Here is a 21098-nt window from a genome sequence, read left to right on the forward strand (position 1 = left end):
GCACAGCCGAATTTCAGGACCCAACTACTGTGGATTCAAACTAAAATGACCTTCAACAGAAATACATGGTCAGAAATAGGCATATTTTCCTCAAATTTGGAGTGGGAAAAGTTTCACTCTCATATAACTCTTGGAAGGAATAGTCCACGAATATGTAAAATATTTCAACTTATGCCCATTTAGTTCCATTTCTATCCATTCTGTGAACCCTCTAGGGTGAAGAAATGTGCCTTGCTGTAATTTGGCACTTAGGTGCCTGCAAGAGACACTTAATAAATATGAGCTGAACGAATGCATGAAATAATGAAATATCACTTTCTTAATAAAGCTACCTCCCTTAAGCTACTAGCATTTCTGGGAATTTTGTCATTTTGTATTTATTTATTTAAGTTGACAAAATTATACATATTTACAGGGTACCGTGTTATGTTTTATACATGTATACATTGTGTAATGTTCAAAATAGGGTAAACATTCATATCTCCTTAAATATTTATCATTTTTATGTGGTGAAAACTGTTTATTGCAGTACTATTCACAGTAACCAAGAAATGGAGACAACCTAAGTGTCCCTCAACTGGTGAATAGATAAATGGTCATACACACAGTGGAATACTATTCACCTATAAAATGACTGTCATTTGTGACAACTTGGACATTAACATTTTGTTAAGTGAAGTATGCTAGGCCCAGAAAAACAAATACTACATAATCTCACTTATACGTGGAATCTAAGAGAAGCTTATCGAAATCAAGAGTAGAATGGTGGTACTCTCCTCAGAGGCTGAGGAGAGTAGAGTGGGGAGAGGGATAGGGAAAATGTGATCAATGAGAATTTTTCATTTAAAGAAACTACACTAGAATTGTCAATTACTATAGCACTTACAAATCACAACTCATTTTCATTATCTTATAATATCAGTGTAACAAACTACCCCAAAACTTAGTAACTTGAAATAATAACCATTCATTGTCTCATAATTTTCTGGGTTGATGGAGGTTCAGTTGAACAATTCTGCTCTGTGAAGTTGATTAGATTGTAGATGTCTGGAGACTTCACTGGGTTGTGCATCATGATGGCTCCCTCACATGACTGGCTGGTAGTTGATGCTGTCTTTTGGTTGGGCATTCAGTCAGGGTTGTCACTTGGAATGCCTATTCATGACCCCTCCATGTGACTTGGGCTTCTCATAGCAGGGTAGATGGCTTTGAGAGTGTCTATTTTGGGGTGTGGGGTATGTTGGGATGGGGATTTAACCCAGGGGTGCTTAACCACTGAGCCACATCCCCAGTCCTTTTCATTTTTTGAAACAGGGTCCCACTAAGTTACTTAGGGCCTTACTAAGTTACTGAGGCTGGCCTTGAACTTGCCATTCTGCCTCAGCCTCTGGAGCTACTGGGATTACAGGCATGTGCCACCATGCCTGGCCTCCAAAGTGAATTAAGTGTGAATGTTTGAAGAGGCAGGAAATAGTCCATTTTCAGGCTAGGTAAAATATTGCTCAGTACTATTTTGGCTACATTCTATTAGTTAAGCAGCCATAGAGTCACCTTTGATTCAAAGAGAAGGAACATAAAATAAACCTTTTGGTGGGAGAGTTGAGAAAGAATTTGTGATCATCAATCACCATATTGTCTATGTATTAATTAACATGGAGGACAAAACAATGCTAAAAAGGAACAGTAATCTAGAATGAGTAAAAAGATTACATCAGGAAAACTTATTAATTAAGTAGTTTGGTTATTGGAAAACAGTCAACCCAAATTAATTGAAAGTCAAGACTGAGATGAATATTGTGAAAGAGATTGATGAATGGTCAATAAAATATCTTTGAGGAATTATGGTAAACAGGGATATCCTGGAAATCCAGAGATGTGTAAATACCACTTCTATTTTTAGAAATGGGAAGAAAGTGAAATTACAGCAAAATTTGATTTTGATATCAAGCAAGGATGCTAAAAAATATTATTAGAATGATTAAGTTTAGCTACATGTGTTACAAATTCAAAAAAGTATAAAAATATGAAAGATTATTTTTATGTACATAAATATAGAGGTAGGCAATATAAAGTTGTTATGGTAGCTTCATGATGTTATTGGAATCCATCCATATTTTTTAAGCTCATTAGTTGGCCACCCCTATCCTCATGGTCCAGAATGGTGGCTAACATTCAAACCATCACATCCACATTTCATAGTGAAAAAAATGGAAAGGGGAAATAGTTCATTATCTCATATTTTAGAGAGGTTTTCTGGGGGCTGCCATATATGTTCTGCTTATATCATTGACTAAAACTTAATCACAGTCATGCCTACCTGGAAAATGTACTCATAATTTTTGGGTGGTCATTAGTTCATATAAGAATTGGATGTTTTGTAAACAATAAAAAAACTTGGGCAGGGCTGTTGTTGTGGCTCAGTGGTAGAGCACTTGCCTAGCTTGTGTGAGGCAGTGGGTTCAATCCTCAGCATCACATAAAAATAAATAAAATGAAGGTATTGTTCCATTTACAACTAAAAATATTACAAAAATAAAATAAGGGCAGACTCAATTTTGGAGTAGTCAACTAGTAGTTCCTACTCCAGATGTTTTGTGACTATCAATAGAATCCAGTGTGAGTTTTCTAAGAAATCATGTCAGAAATGCTATGGTTTTAGGAATGTGGTTTCCTTTCCCTTCTAAGTTTTAGCCAATGGTGTATGCAGACTCATTTCATATCAGACCATCTTATCTACCTTCTCAGACTCCCTTAGCTTCTTTGTCTCCTGGTTCTGTTGCCATTTGTGTTGAAGTAATCTCCATGTGGGCCCAAAAGATCCTTGAGGCTGAGGCCCAGATTCTTGGTTCATCTTGTCATTTCCCAATGCAAACACAAGCATAGGGTGTGGAATCTAGTTTTGCCAGTAACTTTCAGGAAACTCAGGTGATGCAACAGAAAAGAGAGTGTGAATTAACTCTACATGGGGTGAATTTTGAACTATGGGAAAGAGGAGGCAGAGGTTGATCAGCAGATATATACTCCACCCCTCCCTTCCATGAACTATTCTCAGACTCCACTTTATGACATGGTCTGTCCAGAGATGTTTTGTGTGGGTAAGTGACTGGCTATGTCCCTAAGAAGCAGTGTCAGTTCATTGTTTTACATTTTCTACCTGTCCGTTGCTGTCTTATTTCTCCTTAACTCTCACTCTCCTGTGATTGAACAGGTTGGACAGAGAGTGACAGACAATGCAGGAATAGCAACAAGGGAACATCTCATTTAGTATTCCTTATCCATAGAAAAAGAGTGACAAAGTGGGTAAGAGCTGAAAGAACCCATGCACCTGACTCTTAGCCAGTTCAAGGGAAAGAAAAAAAGGGAAAACACTATTGGGTGACCTTCTTCATAACAGCTGGCAGCAGAGGCAAATCCTGGTCTTCCTTTCCAATCCAGCTGGCATGTAATAGGAGAGATAGTGTGCTGCTGTGTTATGTCACAGGTATGGTGGCCCTGTCTAGTGTTAAACATGGCCTGACTAGGCTAACACCACTCCCAATTACCCTTTCCTCTTCCCTTGGAGTGGAACAAGGGATAAAAATTGAGAGGGAGAATGGAAAGCCCATTCTCTGGGAACTCTGAAAAGAGAAGGATAAGGACTGATTCTCCAGGAACAGAGGATCTCATTTCTTTCTTTGAAAGGGTAACTAGGATTTTAAATAATCAGACACATATTAGAAACAGCCCATCTAGATTTCAAGAAGACAAGTGACAAGGCCTCTCATGATATCCTTTGACCAGGGTTTGTCATCCTTGGCACAGCTGACACTTTGGGTAGCGTAATTCTCCACTGTGGGCATTATAGCAGCTCTCTGGCCATTACCCACTTGATCCTAGTAGCACTCTCTCGTTATAACCAGAAATGTTTCCAGAAATTGTGTAGTGTCCCCTGGTGGGCACAAACTCCCCTGTTTAGAAACCTTTGCTTTAGATTTGCTGTGAACTTAGTCTTATCTCTGATCTTTCCATTGCCTCTGTACAGTGGTTTATTCACACCTCTGGATTTAAACATTATCCCTCCATGATGATTCCTACATCTGTCCTTCGGCATTCAAGATTCTTAGGTCTAATTATCTATAAGATATAGATAATTGGATATAAACCATGTACCTCAAACTATGTGCCAAAAATGAGATATATTGTCTTCCCTGCACAGCTAGTCTTCCTGTATTCCTTCTTGGTAAACAGCATCATCAGATTACTCAGTTGCCAAGGTCATGTTGAGCTTTTTCCTTTGTCACCACCACACTGAATTAGTTAACACACTTTCAATCCTGTCACCTCAACAGCTTTTTAAGCATTCAGTACTCTCCAGTCCCACAGCTACTGCCTTAAAGCAGGCTTTTATAACCTCTTGCTTAAATTCATCTCCTTGCCTTCAGTCTTCCTTCCTTCCAGTTTGTTCTTGACAAAGCAGCAAGAATCAGCTTTCAAACACGATTGCTTTTGCTCAGGTTGGCTCAAAGCTTCCTTATAGCCCTCAGGATGTAATTCAAGTTCCTTACTTTGAAAACAAGGCCTCTTGTGCACAATTGGAAGGAAGCAGAAGGAGACAAGAGAGTTGCTTTGGGTATAAACTTAAGAATGCACTCACTCCCAGGTCTTTCAAATGCAGGGTTGTCATTTGAGAGCAAGTATCACTTTAAATGTTACTCTGGAGCTGGCTTGCTTGCCCTACCCATGTTGCTTTGCCTCTGCTATTCTGATTTCCTGTCTTATCACTTCCAAAGCCAAGTGCTCACTTGTAACAGTTTGCTGCTGTAAGACCTTTGGACTGCTACCATAATACCTATCTTACCAGCGGACTCTTCCTGAAGCTTCAGGGTAGTGACAAAGGGCCAGAAATCCAGATAATGTTGGCCTCATGATGAGTCACAAGTAGCAAGAGAGTAGCAGATGTGGTTCTTTACTTCAATTATTTTGCTGTGGTAAATACACATGACATAAAATTACTGTCTTAACTATTTTACATGTATAGTTTAATGATAGTAAGTATATTCATTTTGTTTTCAAACATTGATTTCCAGAACTCTTTTCATCTTGCAAATTGAAATGTTTATATCCATGAATGAAACAACAAACTATCCATTCTCCCTCCTCCTCACCTCCTGGACACCACCATTCTACTTTGTGTCTATGATTTTGACTAACCTAGGTACCTCGATGTAAGTGGAACTATACAATAATTGTCCTTTGCAATTAACTTATTTCACTTAGCATAATGTCCTAAAATTTCACCCATGTTGTAGCTTCTGTTGCATTTTTAACCTTCATTTTCAAAGTTAAATAATATTGTTGTATGAATATACATTCTGCTTATCCATTTATCTGCTGATGGACTTAGGTTTCTTCCACAGTTTAGCCATTGTTAATAATGCAGCTATGAACAGGGGTGTGCAAATCTCTCGAGTCCTGGATTTTCACTTTTTTTGATTATATACTCAGTGGTAGAATTACTGAACCAGGTGGCAGTTCTATCAAATGTCACATTTTAAGCCTAACTCAAAGGCATTCATTTTTTTAAGGGAGGTTAGGTAGGCTTTATTCCAGAGAACTATTGGTATAGGGGTCATCACATGGGATTTTTTTCAGTAGGAAACACAGATTGCTTTCATCTCTGAATGTAAAAGAAAAAGTAAAAATCTAGAACTAAGGAGCAGAGCAGGGGTCAGTGGACAGAAATTACTAAAAAGAAACATCGAGGTAAGGATGACTCTGTGCAGACCAGCCTAACAGGATTCCTTAAAGAACACTGCCTTGCATCTGTTTTTTTTTTGGTTTGTTTGTTTTTTGTTTTGTTTTTTGATGTATGAAGCAGAAAACTCATTATTTTGCATATTTTGTCCTGGTTTCTATTTCTTTGTGGCTAGGAGTAAAGTCTTGTCCTTTCATCTTGGATAGAAGACCAAATCCTTGCATTCTTTTTATGTACATAATAAATAAAAATAATTTAGGATTAAACAAATGCTTATTTCTGGCTAGTTTCTAAAACTGGAAGCCAAGAAGCAGAATTCGATGTCAAAGACATTCATTTTGACAAAAGCTTGTACATGTAAACCATATAAAAATCTTAAAATATACCTTCTATTACAGGCATTGCTATAACATCATACCTCATAGCATGTGGTTGCTAATATGACATTTTTTCATGTTACTTTTAACCTATACCCTAGGGGCAGTTAACATTTGAAGTCTAATTGTGGATGTTCATTCCATGGATTATTATTAGCTCTCCAAAACTTTAATCAGAAACCAGCATTCCCAAAGCACCTACTATAAGCCTTCAAGTGTTTTAATCTCAAATCAATATCACAGGTTTTGTTAATTAGTCTTATGGATGTTAGAAATAATTTTCCATTGATGAAATGAGTGATACCCAAAAGGATACTTTAGTTAGAATTATCTATGAAGTCCTGCCTTTGTATAATAGGGGTATAAGAATCTAGGGAGGTCAATTGCCCCTAGCCCTTTAAAATGACCCTCTAGACTCAGGATTCTAGGCTGAGCCATTGTTTAACCATTTATTGTATGTTATATAATATTGTCTAGAAGGTTTGATAAATTTGAAAGCTCCAAAATTGTACATGTAGCTAACCTTTCATGCAAGATATAGTAGGAGCAGCTCAAGGATCACAACAGAACTTCATTGAATTTTCATGACAAACTGCATGGCCATGTAGGTGTCTCCTTGTAAGACTGTTTATAAAAGTGTCAGAATCTGGTCTGATCCTTGCTTCTCATTGTTCTTCTTTTTTTCTTTTTTGGTACCAGGGATTGATCCCAGGGACACTTAACCACTGAGGCACATTCCCAGTCCTTTTCATTTTTTTATTTAGAGACAAGGTCTTGCTAAATTGCTGAGACTGGCTTTGAATTTGTGATCCTCCTGCCTTAGCCTCCCAAGTTGCTGGAATTACAGGCATGCACCACCACATCTGCAGTAATAATTCCTTCTAACACACTACCTGGTAGTGAGGTTGTTGGTGAGGAGATCTACAGCCTTCAGCTATTTCAAACTATTGAAGCCTTCTTCTATCCATCCCCCAAAAAATCATAAAATAGGCGAATCACCAGTTTTCTTAGGTCAAATTTTGCAGCATGTGTCTTTTTGGAAGCAAGTGGAAGGGTAAACCTACCCATGCTATTTTTATTTCAATTTGGAGATGCTTGCCTGCTAGTAGAGGAAATCTTACCCATCCTTTGGCCCTCAGCATCGTGTGACATACAGTCCCTGTTGAAAAGAACTGAAAAGAAACTCTCCCATTGGAGCTGGGTACTCAAATACCTCACCAACTGGAATTTCACTTGCTCCAATATATGACTTCCCCAATGTCCAGCAATAAAGCTCAGGTAAGTTTTAAGAATTACATGTTGATAAAACATGAAGGTGCACTGTTCTATCACATTTTCCTTTTATGGTCTTGATTCTACAAAATAAAAGATGTTGGATGTATGTAAGCTAAATTGTGTCTGGCAGAAAAACACAAATATTTCATGATACAACAGCCAAGGATCATTGACTTATTTAAGTAGGAAATTATAGAATTTTTAATAAAAATTAAATAGAGAAAAAGCAATATTATGATTGTGTAACAGTTAACATTTTCTTTAATTGTTAAGTCATGACTATATTTTATGAGGAACAAAGACTGAAAATTCATGACCTAATTATAAAATGAGAAGACGAATCTTCACATATTGTTCATAGAGTAGGTCTCATGAATTACTATCAAATAAAAATTAAAACCATACCAACAGTACATATTTTAAATGATATATGTGTAATTGTTATTGTATTGAGTAGTGATTTAGCTTAAAAGGTAAACAGAGCACTTAAATTGTCACTGAAGCAACTTTTATGCTTTTCTCTTTTCACTCTCATGTAAATTATAGACTTTGGAGAATTAAGACTGACAATTTTCCCTCATCTTTAAATCATCTCATATACACACACAAAATGGTACCCACTTAGGGTCTGTAGGCGTCCACAGTTTCTTATTCTCCACTCCTCCAGGCCCCAAGGTGAAGACTGTCAATGTTCCTCAAAAGAGTTCCTATGCTGCCACTCTCCCCACTTGAGGACCTTGTATACTTTCCTGCATAAGCTGTAGCATCAAGGAAGTTTTAAGGATGTGAGGACTCTGGGTCACAGACTGAAGGCACAAATGTCGTGCTGTCATAAGAAACAGGGTGCAAGGGCTATAACCAGGAGAAGGAAGAACATGAAATGTGAGCAAGCAAGAGTCAAGTAGGCCCTCTCTTCTTCTTGCTCTGTTTTGACTCTTCCCAAACCACCTTAGCACCAGGGCAAGGAAAACAGGAAATGAAATTGAACATTCAGTGCACTGGCTTGGCAGTAAATTGCTGTAAAAAGCTGTCAAATTTAGAATTTTATGTCAATGTGATTTAAGTTATTTGTGGATCGATTAAGTCTCTGGGTAAGTTTTTTTTAGGGTTTCCTATTATTTAAAAAACCAAATGCTTCCCTGGTGGCTCTGTTGGGACTCCTACTCATGGGTCTCTTGACTATATTCTCTGAGGCACTCTTTCCCACTCCAAGACTGCCAGTATAGGCAGTTCACTTAGGCTTAATGCCCTGAGTCCATAGTCTCAATACCTCCTTGATTCTAACCCTAACCCTGGGCAGAGAGTTGATTAAAGGTTCTCATGGTAGGGAATGGCAGTGTAGTTGCCCCTTTGAGGAATATTCAGAGTCATAATTCTGGGCCATAGAGGGTTGGGGAATCCAGGGCAAGGGAAGCCCAAGGTTAGGGATGTTTAAGCCCACCCTTAATTATTAAGTGGGTGCTATTTTGTGTGTAAAACTGTGGTGAAAGCCAAAGAGAATAGAAAGGAAGGTAAGAGGGTATCTTTGTATTGCTCTTCTACCACAGAATACCCAATGGAAACACCCAGTGAATACATTCCCAAGAACTGAACTTAATTGCATGTTCTGAAACTAGTATGGCATCCTGAGGTTAGTGGATTGAGCACTGTCTTTGTATTTAAGTCTAATGGGATGACTTTGGAATAACTCCTTATCCTCTGTAAGCTTCTCTTTAATAAATCAATAAAATGGGGATAAATCTGGATTTATTGAGAGAATATACTCCTCTATAGTCTAGAGGAGTCATGGTAGTCTCTTACATTCATGGCCCCCAGAAACATGTGTCTCTACATTTCTGCCCTTGTGTGTCCTTGAATCAGGGTTGAATTTGTTATTCAATAGTGTGTGTTCAGGGCCTAAGCTTTAAGAAGCCCTTGAAATTTCTGCCAGTTTGGTCTTGGGAACTTTGAGCCACCATAAAAGTCTGACTATTCTGCAAAAGAGAATCTGTGGGGAGGCTTATGTGAAGGGAGAAAAGGGAGAGAGGAAAAAAACAGGGAGGAGGACAGAAAGAGAGAAAGGAGAGAAAGGTCTTGAGACTACATGGGAGTTGAAAGAAAGAAAAAGAGAAAGAGATGATAGAGATAGAGATAGAGATAAGAGATAGAGATACTGTAGAGAGAATGAGAGAGAGAGAGAGAGAGAGAGAGAGAGAGGGAGAGAGAGAGCCCAAGCTTCCTAATGTCTCAGCTGAGCCTATTTCCCAATCAACCTGCCAGCTAACTGCAGGCACATGAGTGATTGCTGGTAAGACCAGCAGAAGATCTGTGTAGTAGAATCCAGGCTAGATTGTGGAATTGAGAGTAAATAAAATATTCGTTAATTTAAGACACTAAGTTTGGGGATATTTTCTTTTGCAAGAATAGATAGCTTAAACAGAAGAGATCATTACTGTTGAGTAGATATTATTTATATAGAATACATTCATCCATGAGGGGTGCATTCTAGGCCCTTATTAAATACATTATGACATTTAAACTGACTCATTTTAGACTGAGTGATGATTTTTAAATGTAGTTTATTTGTAGTCTATTTGTAAAAGGCCTTGCCACTTTTTCACTTTCAGCACCAATATCAACAGATGCTGTCATCCAAGGGAAGTTTGAACTAGGGAGTAAAGTTTTCCTCTTACTGAAAACTTTCTGTGTAGATGCAGGAAAAAACAAAGTTGCTCTGAGATGTGGTTGACAGGTGGTCAGCTAGGCTCATTCATTTGCTAAGCACTTTTCATGGCTCTTTGGCTTTCTACCATGGGCAATGTGATATTGTGGCTTAGAACAATTATGAATTCTGAGTGTCATGAGTGCTTAGGGTGACTCAGGAATAGTTGGAACTGAGAATATGAAATCCACAAATGAAAGTGAGTGAACTGAGGTAGTTGGAGTTATAGTCCACCTGATATCCCTTTCTCCTCAGCTGCCTTCTTACAGCACAATTTATTTTGATTATGGAAAAATTCATTCCAGATGGAGAGGAGTTGACCCCTCCTCCTTGCCACAGGGTTGAAACTTCCTGGCAACAGTGATTGGTTAAATATGAAACTATAATCCTAAATGGATCAATTGGAACTCCTCCACAAATTTTTGCTGGGACAAATATCTGTTTCTGTGATTGATAGATATAGGGGTAAATAAACATCTAAACGTCTAGTGGATACTTTCACTATCCAGAGAAGAAAGATTACCAGAGTCTAAAAGTCAACAAAAGGAAGACAGAATTAACAGATGGATAGAAAGGGGACCAATTTCTCATTATTGGACTCCCCAGATATGGCTATGCCTGAAGCTGGAGCTTTTTTCTTTGAACCTTCAAGTTATGGAAAGAAATATGTTCCTTTTTGGTTTGTATGTCTAGGTTAATTTGAGACCCAACTAAATGAGTCTTGACAAATATACAAAGGATCTGTTTTCAAAATATTTTTTATATGTTTTGGGGCAAAAGATGCACCAACAAGTTACCTGAAATGAGTTCAACCAATGTAAAACCTGCTATATTTTTATAGAGGAGGTAGAGGTATTATCAAGGAAGATTGACTGGCAGCCCAAACTGAACTTCCGTAGGCTACTGAGATCTTTATGAATCTGCATGTTGATATTTCAACATTGTGGACTTAGAATATTTATTCTGTTAGTGCAATTGAGACTCCCCAAGTTTGAGGCTTCCACTAGTCATTGTATCAGATGCATACATCCTAAGTGAATTCCCAATGGAAAACCTAAGTTCTGAGCAGACTAAAAAGTTTGTGTCTCCTTATTGGTGCAGTCTCTCTTTTTGGCAAATCTAGAAAAGCAGCCAGATTTTTATCCAGAATCCTAATTGGATAACAAGGAATCTGAGCTACAACAGCAGGGCATGAAGGGCCAAGGGGCAGGAAGAGGGTCAATTGCCTGAGTGTAATGGTGTGTGTCCTCAAGCTCAAGTTTCCTGCAGCACTCACCTTGACATGGAGGTTGCGTTAGTTCCCAGTGCCTACAGTAACAATTTCCCAGGCTGGTTTAAAAGAAGAGAAATGTATTCCCTTACACACCTGGGGACCATAAGTACCAAATCAGTATTGCTAGGTCAAAATCAAGGTGTTAGCTGGGCTGCACTCTTTTGGAGGCTCCAGGGGACTGTCTTATTTCTTCCCTCCTCCAGATTCTAGTTCTGCCATGCACTCCTTAGCTTGTGGTGCTCGAATCTCTGCTTCTGTCTTCTCATAGCCTTCTCTGTATGTCAGCTCTCCTTCTCCCTCTTTCTTATAAGGATACATGTGATGGAACTTAGGCCCACTTGGATAATACAGGATAATCTCATCTCAAGATCCTTAATTTAAGCACATCTGCAAAGTCACTTTTGTCAAAATAGGTAACATCTGCAGGGTTCAGGGATTAGGGTGTGCATATTTCTGGGAGGGCATTTTACAGGCTACTTCAGGGGTGGAAGGCTCATTTGGGCTGTGCAGAGCCCCTTCACTCCTGGTTGGTTATAGAGACACTGATGATCCTTGCTTTCTGAGTCTTCTTTATAGAACCCCCACTATGAGCATTTTTCTGCTATTAATATCTCTTTTAAAAACAGTATAATTCAATCAGCATTTTTTAAAATTCCAGTCATATTCCAAGGATATCTCTTTGAGGCCATTTCCAAAATCTTTTCGGTGGGACGTGGGTGTCCCCAAATTTCCAGCCATGAACTGTAAGGAACTATACAGATTATTTTGGTGAATGCTCATCCATTACTTCATCCCTTCCTGGATGTGCCTAGATGTCACACTTACTTCCTTCCATTTATTGGCTGCAACAGACACTCTGGAATAGCCACATACTAAATTCTCTTCTCAGCTATTCTACTTCTCCTGCCACATCCCAGTGCACACAAGCATGCGCGCACACAAACACAGAGTACGTTTCTTCTATTTCTGGAAGCTTCTGGATAATTGTCTCACTTTCATTACTCTTTGGGCATGTTTAGATATGGGCAGGACTGAATTTTTTGCCTCTTATTAAATGTCAATACAAATCAGATTTAGCTTGCTTAGTGCTCCCAGCCAGCTTTGAATTAGTTAGGACTACAAGTGTACAAAACAGGCAGACTTTTAATGTGTTGATTTTCTCTTACTTAATGTAGAACATTTAGAATATCTATGATGCTGGGCAGCTTTCTGAAAGCCACAAGCCATTTCTTCCATTTTGCCAGACAAGAGAGCTTTAAGAAAACTGTCAGCATCTGCTTGAAAATGTAACTCATGCATTTGACAAGCTCTTTATATTCCATGCATAAGGGCTAGTGATAACCAAATCATTATTGAACATTAATCCTTGGCTTTCAGAAGAACATATTCAATTCTACTCTAGTTGTAGATTACACTTCTTGGGACCCATGCTTTTATTTATCAACATAAAGCAGATTTGATTTAATATTTAACATGTAAACACATGGCTCAGTCTCATAGGTGACCACTTCTGGTCACCAGGTCCCAGATGAGTACAACATCCCCCTTCAACAGAAGTCTTTGTGTTGGTTTAAGGCGGTTGAGGGACTTGAGTAAAATGTTTTCTCTTTTGCTACATACTATTTCCTCTATTAAGTAAATGATAAATTTTATTCAGTTTGCTTTGGTATACATAAGTGTAGTAGTGTTTTGCCTGTTGACAAAAAACAATTTCCAGAGGAGAGCTTATCTGATGCCAATTTATTGCATAAAATATTAATCTCTGCCTCCTTGCAGAATTAAGAGTGAACAAATTTTCCTATAGTCATGTCTCTCTACCACCTGCTCCTAGGAAAACTCTCCAATCTTATCACAAACCATTTGCTGTTATGAAAAGATCCTTGAGTGTGTTTCATTAATTTGTACCTCCTTCTCTCCCTTTTGTCCTTCTTCCCCTTCCATCTCTGTTTTTCTCCATTTCTTCTTCCTTCTATCCTTCTTTCCTTCTCCCCTGCCCTTTCCTCTTCTTCCTCTGTTTGAAAGAAACAGTTGTTACTCATTATATGCGTACAGTGTGGTGGGCACTGTGCTTGACATGGTGGGAAAGATGAACTCAATAATGCAGCTCCTAGCACTCTGAATGCAGCACCTGACTTGAGAGGTCAGAAACATCTTCAGGGGGATGACAACTTTGAAGGAGAGTTGGGAATCACCAGGTAGATAAGGCCAAGGCACTGATTGTGAACAGAGGCAATAGCACAAATACAAGAGCAGGGGTAAGAAAAAACATATTCATTTTCTCTCCCTTTCCCCTTTCCTCCTTGTCTTCCTTGTGCACATATTTGTTGTGTGCCCATGGTGTGGCAAACACTGCTCTAGGTCCTGAGACACAGGACCAGATAAGAAAGAAAATATCCTTGCCCTCTGGCAAATTATTTGCTATAAGTTGGAATGGCACATGACTTTCTGGGATTGATATGCCTTGTAATGTATTCAGGGGCACCCTTGTTCCATGAGATTGTTCAAAAATTGGGAAATTGTGCATTCTGAATGATGCACAACAATCCATTTCATAGTCAAGACCCTGGGAAGTCTCCATCAAGAAACCTGTTGTTTTCATTTATTCAGCATTTCTCCAATATGTTTAACCAAGGGTACCTTATTTGAAGTAGGAGTTATTAATATCATGCAATGGTAATTTTCTAAGAGTCTCTACAGGAAATGCTCAAGCATTTCATTCTTCCAACCTCTTTGCCCATTATATGTTATGTATTTTTGGAATAATGTTGCATAAAAACAGAAAACCTTCATGGCATATAGCAATAAGTACTCAGTAATCACACACCTTGGCTGAATTTGCTTATAGGTTGGTCTGGTTAGTTCTTCTCTAGGGCAACTGGGGTGAATTAGCTGTGTCCTGCTTGTCTCAGTCTCCAGCAGACTAGCCTGGGCCTATTTCCTTGGTGTTGGCTGATGTAAAAAAGTGGCATCATGCATTTTTCCAGATTCCTGCTTTGTCAAGTTTCCTAACATTTCGATGTCCACAACAAGCCAAATGGTTAAGTCCAGAATCAAAATGACAGTGTCAAGGAGCTGGTGCATACCAAGTTACAGGGCAGAGATCAAAGATACAGGCTGATGGTGGAAGGGGAAACTTAGGGCTGTTTTAGTATTTGCCCACACCTACCAAAGGCCTCAACTCAGGTATCACCTCTTCCATCAAGACTCTTCTGAATTCTTCTAATCCATACCCATTTTTTTCTTCTGAGATTCTTTACTATGAATCTAGTCCTTCCTGCTAGGACCAGGAACTCTTTAATTCTCATCTTGCTTTGCATTGGCTCCCCCAATTAGATGATAAACTCCTTGAGGGTAGAGACCACTCTTTTTTCTTTATTCATATCTCCCAGAGCACCTGATATGTTGCTACTCATGCAGAGAGAAATGGACATTTACAGAAGACTAATTCATTGTTACCCTAAGTTTCTAGACTCATGGGAAGCAGGGTCCAAGGTCAGGCTGGCTTCTGGGGATTGTCCCTGAAACATAGTTCCTGTACTACATATTCAACTCAGATTTATGCCTACTTATAGGGCCTGGATCATCTCCAGGAGGTCAAGCTTTCCTGCCAAAGAAATATCAGAAAAGCCCTGTAGCAGAGCCGGAAGTTGTGCCTGTGTGTTTTTGCTCTTGTGTTTTCATCCTTTGCAGGGACTATAACCACTTCCTCTGAGCTTCAGGCTATGTGGGCATCTCACCTCTCTTGTGGTAGTGGTTCCCCTAAATTTGGGCCAGTCAGCTCATTCCTTCCCGTATGTGGTCTTCCTGTCTGATCTGGTCACAGGGTCTGCATCTCTGACACTGTGGTGGCCTGGTTGGAAAGGAGAGTGGTAGAATGAGCAAAGCACTCTGGAAGTGTGCTCCTCAAAGTATGAACTCTGGGCCAGCAATGTGGGCTTCAGGGGAGAGCTTGTCAGAATGGTGCTACCCCAGACTTCCTGAACTAGACTCCAATTTTAACCAGAGCCCCAGAAGCATCTACTCTGGTTCCCTTGTTCCCCAGCTCTGCAACCTGGCAATTCACTTCCCTGCTATTTTCTCACTCATAAAACTGAGGTACTTCGACACATTCATCTTCTCCCTAGTGTCAAATTGGATATATTTGATTATGCTTGCAGTCATCTGATTACTTTGTTGCTTTGTTAGAGAAGTAAAAAGTGTGGGAATTAGGGGCTGGGGAGATAGCTCAGTTGGTAGAGTGCTTGCCTCACAAGCACAAGGCCCTGTGTTCAATCCTCAGCACTGCAAAAAAAAAAAAAAAAAAAAAAAAGTGTGGGAATTAGTAGAAAGTCATATTCTACACAACACCAAGAACTTCTAGAGTTAGAAGGAACTTTATTGAACATCTCCTCTAGCTCCTTGTTTTATGGCCACTTAAGGCTAAGACTTGAAAAGGAGAACATCCATCTCCTGCTGCCTGTACCCTTAATATGCAAAGTGTGGTCCCTAGACTGGCATCATGGTCATGGGGATGCATGGAAGAAATGCAGATTTTTGGACCCCAAGAATTAGAACTTTTGAATAAGAATTCACATTGACCAAGACCTGCTAGGTGATCCATACAGACAAGTTTAGGGAATGCTGGGCTCAATCGTATGGACACTGGGAATGCTTAAAGACAAATGAGGCCCAAAATAGAAGGAGAACTTCACAAGCTATAGGAGCACTGGCCTTAGAAACAAACCTGGATTTGGATCTCAACTTGCCACTTCTAGACTTGTGGTTTTGAGAAAGGTACTTAACCCTCTGAGCTTCAGTTTCCTCCTTCATAAAATGCATAAAGCGCCATGTACAGACAGAGAAACAACATGTATCCCATTTGTTTACAATAAAAAAAAATGCATAAAGCATTTAGTATGGTATGTGGCACTAAATAAGTGCTTGGAAAATGTTAGAACAGGTTTTATGGTTAAAAACACAGATTCTACAAGAAGACTGGCTGGGTTTATAATCCTGGATCTGCCACTTACTAGCTGCATGAGCTTCAGCAAGTTACGTCTCTATGCCTCAGCTTCTTCACCTGAACAATGGGAAGAATGATAAGATTGTGATGAGAATTTCATGGGATAATATTTGCAAAATATTTAAGTACAGCTTGGCACAGAGTAATAACTAAGCATCTGTAAAAAAATTATAATATTGTTATTTGATAGACTTCATGAGATGAGGAGAAATCAGGCACACATATACTTTTTTGTGTGCGGTGTTGGGGATCAAACCATGGCTCACACATGCTAGGTAAGTGCTCCATCACCAAGCTATATCCCCAACCTTCATGAACAGTTTTAAATGTCAGTAAGAGAAGGAGCTAGGTCTTCCTCACATAAAGAAAACCAGAAAGTATGCAGTCCCATGTTGGCTTTCTGGTGTCATCAGGATCCAGATGCCTCTCTTTTGGTTTTGCTCTCCTCACCATGTGGACTGTAATCTCATGGTGGAGGATGGTTTCTGCAGTTCTAGCACTCATTCCTGTGCACCAGGCTAGCACAATGAAGAAGGTAAGGAGAGTCAAGGGGCTTTGCATTAGTTATGGATTACTGCGCCATACATAACCCTCGAAAAACTGGGACTGGAAATAATAAATGTTTACATGTCATATGACCCATGTGTCTGTGGGTCATAATTAGGAGCTGCTTAGTTGTGCAGCTGTCCCTCAGGCTATCACAGGCCACAATCAAGGCATCAGTGGGGCTGCAGTCATCTCAAGGCTCAACTGGGACAGGGTCTGCTCCTGAGTTCACTTCTGCAGTTGGCAGGCCTCAAAAGTCCCCTTTTAAACTCACTTATGTGGGTCTCTCCACAGAGCTGCCTCATGACATGATGGCTGGCTTCTTTTTTTTAATTTATTTTTATTTATCTTTTAATTTTTTACAGACTGCATTTTGATTCACCATTTTATTTCTATGATTGTACACAATGTAGATTCATATCATTCGTGTAATCATACATGTACACAGGGTAAAGATGTCTGTCTCATTCCACCATTTTTCATACCCCCTCCCTCTCATTTCCCTCTACATAATCCAAAGTTCCCCCATTCTTCTCTCACTCCCCACCCCACCACTCCCATTATATGTCATTCTCCACTTATCAGGGAAAACATTCAGCCTTTGGTTTTTTGGGCTTGGCTTATTTCACTTACCATGATATTCTCCAATTCCATTCATTTATTTGCAAATGCCATAATATTATTCTTCTTTATGGCTGAATAGTATTTCATTGTGTATATGTACCAGAGTTTCTTTATCCATTCATCTGTTGAAGGGCATCTAGGTTAGTTCCACAATCTAGCTATTGTGAACTGAGCTGCTATAAACATTGATGTGGCTGTGTAACTGTAGTTTGCTGATTTTAAGTACTTTGGGTATAAACCAAGGAGTGGGATAACTGGGCCAAAAGGTGGGTCCATTCCAAGTTTTCTGAGGATTCTCCATACTGCTTTCCAGAGTGGATGCACCAATTTGCAACTCCACTGGTGGCTGGCTTCTTGCATCAGAAGTCCAATCCTCACTCAAGGGGAGGGAATTGCATAAGGGCCTCAATACCAAGAGGTTGTATCATAGAGGCTGCCTATCACAGAGTCCTTCCCAGGGACTCTGCTGACTTCAAGCAGCCTTTCTGGAATTCCTACACAACACTTTCACTTATAGCTCATAGGCCAGAACTCAGCCATGTGGCCATACAAATTTGCAAGAGAGATTGAGAAACAGTCTTTCAGGTAGATGCATTTTTTGAAAAAAATATTTTTGGGTTGATGGACCTTTATTTTATTCATTTATTTATACGTGGTGCTGAGAATCGAATTCAGTGCCTCACACATGCTAGGCAAGCACTCTACCACTGAGCTACACCCCAGCCCCTAGATGTGTTTTTACTCTGAATGAAAATCAGATTTTCATTGCTAAAGAAGAAAGGGACGATGGCTAGTTCATATTCTATACTTCTAACTAGTTCCAAGATAGTGCTGATGCTGCTGGTCTCAAAGTGTGGTCCCAGAACCAGCAGCATCAGTATCAACCAGGAAGCTGGTTAGAAGTGCAAATGCTTTGCCAGTTTCAATGATGTATGCTCGTAGTCCCAGCCATTTGGGGGGTTAAGGCTGGAGGATCACAAGTTTGAGGCCATTCTGGGCAATTTAGCAAGATCCTGTCATAAAATAAAAAGAGCTGGGAATGTATCTTAGTGGTAAAGTGCCTCTGGGTTCAAATCCCTAGTACTGACTTGGGCTGAACTGCAGGTTTGCTGACTCAGAAACTCTGGAGAATGGGCCTGGCGATTTATTCTCACAAGCCCTCTAGGGGATTCTGATGCTTGCTCAAATGTGAGAGTCACTGCTATAGAGGATAAGTTAATTGCCAAATACATAATTTATGACCAGGGATGATAAAATCTAGAAAATATTTCCTAGGAATGAACTATGTTTTAGCTGCCCGATACCAAAACAAGTTCTCTGTGATTAATACACTGATGCCTATGACGTCGTCACTATCTCAGAGATTAAAGCATTTCTTGGAGATGTCAAATGCCTGATATTGCTAAAACTCTCAGAAAGTTTTGGAGATGGTTATACTTGTTTTGTAAACATTTCGCCATTCAACATACCTTGAAAGTTGATTTCAGATCTCTTTAAAGAAGCTTTCTTTTTCATAATTTCCTTATTGACATCATTGCTTTTCCAAAGGGATTTTATGGAATGGACTCCTGCTTCAAATGCAGGTACACGAACTTCCTAGGGTCTTTTTAGGTATAATGCACAACAGGAATGATGTCTGCTTTAGGAAAGAAGCTGGAAGAGCAGAGGTGACACAGTGCTCATAGGAAGGATCAACTCTATTCTCAATTCTGTCAGTCTAAGTCATTCCTTGTTGAACTGTAAGTTCCCATAACTCCCTGGGATCCATTAGGCCCAGGACTCAGATTGGAAGACTATCTGCACTTTGGAAACTGCTTTTTTAGGAGTTGGAAATGGCAGGGGTAAAGTGCTTCCAGAGATAATTTCATAAATCTCAATAGAACCTTACGGAATTGAATTTCATTGCAGCAAAAGGTTCACATTCATCCCAAGTGTACCTTGGGCCTGTACTCAATGCTGCCAGATACATGAGTATTGAAAACTGCTTGGAAACACTGTGTTGGAGCCGGGTAGAAATGGACATGGCAGGGAAGGTCCAGTGGCAGATTCAAATGTCATTCACAAGGGCTGTTCAGGTCCCTTTCCCATGTTTCACGTCTGTGTGCACTTTGCAAACCGATTTTGTAGGAAAGTGCAAATTATAATGACAAGGAGGTTCCCCAGGAAGTTTCATATGAAGTCCTCGATGTGGCTTTAGGGAATTGTCTTTTCTCCTCAGCACAGGGTCACGTTCTTCCTATGGACACCTTAGGGCCAGTGCACAACACAGCCAAACATATGCTTGCTGGAAACGACTAACTGGAGCAACAGAAAAATGCAAGTAGCAGGGAGGTTCCAGGGGCAGATTTAAACTTAGTTCACAAAGGGTTCTTACAGAATGAACTCCTGCTGCAGCAGCAGATTAATCTTTGCCCTAGGAACTTATTAAGTTCAGCACTCACCAAGGCCGGCTGTCTGCCTTGGGATAACAGATGGAGCAGGAGTCAAAGGGAACAACCCCAGAGTTTGCAAATGATGGATCAAACTGAATCCTGGCACTGGGACTCATCCCTTGATGAGCTTCAGGATCCCATTCCTTAATTGTGCTTTTTAGACCCAGTCTCAGATTCGAAGTCTACATGCAATTTGTCAATTTCTTTTCATTAAAAATGGACGATGGTAGTTGTAGGGAGGTTCCAGTGGAGGAGTGAAAGTGCAGAAGAGAAACAGTAAAGACAGGCAGGTTTCATGTGCAGGATCCAACTGCATTCCCAGTTTGGGAGGAGAATTGTCCCCTTACATGCTGTCAGGGTTCCATTCTTCACATCAGCACATTAGGTTCAGTCGTCACTTTTGCTCCATATATGCAATTTCTAAATTGCCTTTTGTAGGCCATGGGAAATGCCATTCATAGGGAATTTACTGAGGAAGTTTCAAGCATAAATCTCCAAGGGGTTTACGGAACACAATTTCATGTCAATACTTGGTTCCAATCCTTTGTAGGGTCCGTGCTCACCAGGACGGGGCATGATACTTCACACTGGCTCAAAGAGACAGCAGAGAAATGCAAGCTGCCTGGTGTATCCAGCACTGGTTTTAATCCACTCACAATGGTTCTTACAGAATTTACTCCCACTTCAACACCAGGTTCACAGTTTTCCTCTGGCCCTCTTAAGAGCAGCACTCAACTGAACCTCATACCAGCATTTTTAAAACAGCTGGAAAGCACAGGAGTGAAACAGTACAGGCAGGCAGTTTCCACATGCAGACCCAACCTGAATTCTCAGTTTGGGAATGAGAAGTGGTCCCCTGATGTGCTGTGAGGATCCCCTTCTTCCATGGGCCCATTAGGGCCAGTTCTCAGTTTTCTGTTTATTTGCAAATTTTGAATAGCTTATCATAGGAGATATGGATATAGAGTTGGATATAGATATAGAGTTGGACACAGATATAGAGTTGTAGGGAATTTTCTGAGAAAGTTTAAAACAGATTGCAATAGGGAGTTAGGGATAAATAAAATAAAATACAGACATCTGATACATAAAGCAAATGATTTATGTTATTCCAGGTTGGCCTTATATATACCT

General features: G+C 39.8%; 1 long non-coding RNA gene across 7 annotated transcripts in view; it reads right to left on the minus strand.

The window, feature by feature from the left end:
- Window positions 1–9505: 9505 nt before the first annotated feature.
- Window positions 9506–21098, minus strand: part of LOC124967211 (uncharacterized) — a 59499-nt gene continuing 47906 nt past the window's right edge. For 2 of the 7 annotated variants that reach the window (XR_007105488.1, XR_007105487.1), the window contains 2 exons: window positions 16370–16419; window positions 15219–15641 (listed from right to left, as the gene is read on the minus strand). This is a non-coding gene — a long non-coding RNA (uncharacterized LOC124967211). The other 5 variants (XR_007105482.1, XR_007105480.1, XR_007105479.1 and 2 more) reach the window with 5 other exon arrangements.

Source organism: Sciurus carolinensis, chromosome 16 (assembly GCF_902686445.1).
Source record: "Sciurus carolinensis chromosome 16, mSciCar1.2, whole genome shotgun sequence".
NCBI classification, from domain to species: Eukaryota; Metazoa; Chordata; class Mammalia; order Rodentia; family Sciuridae; genus Sciurus; species Sciurus carolinensis.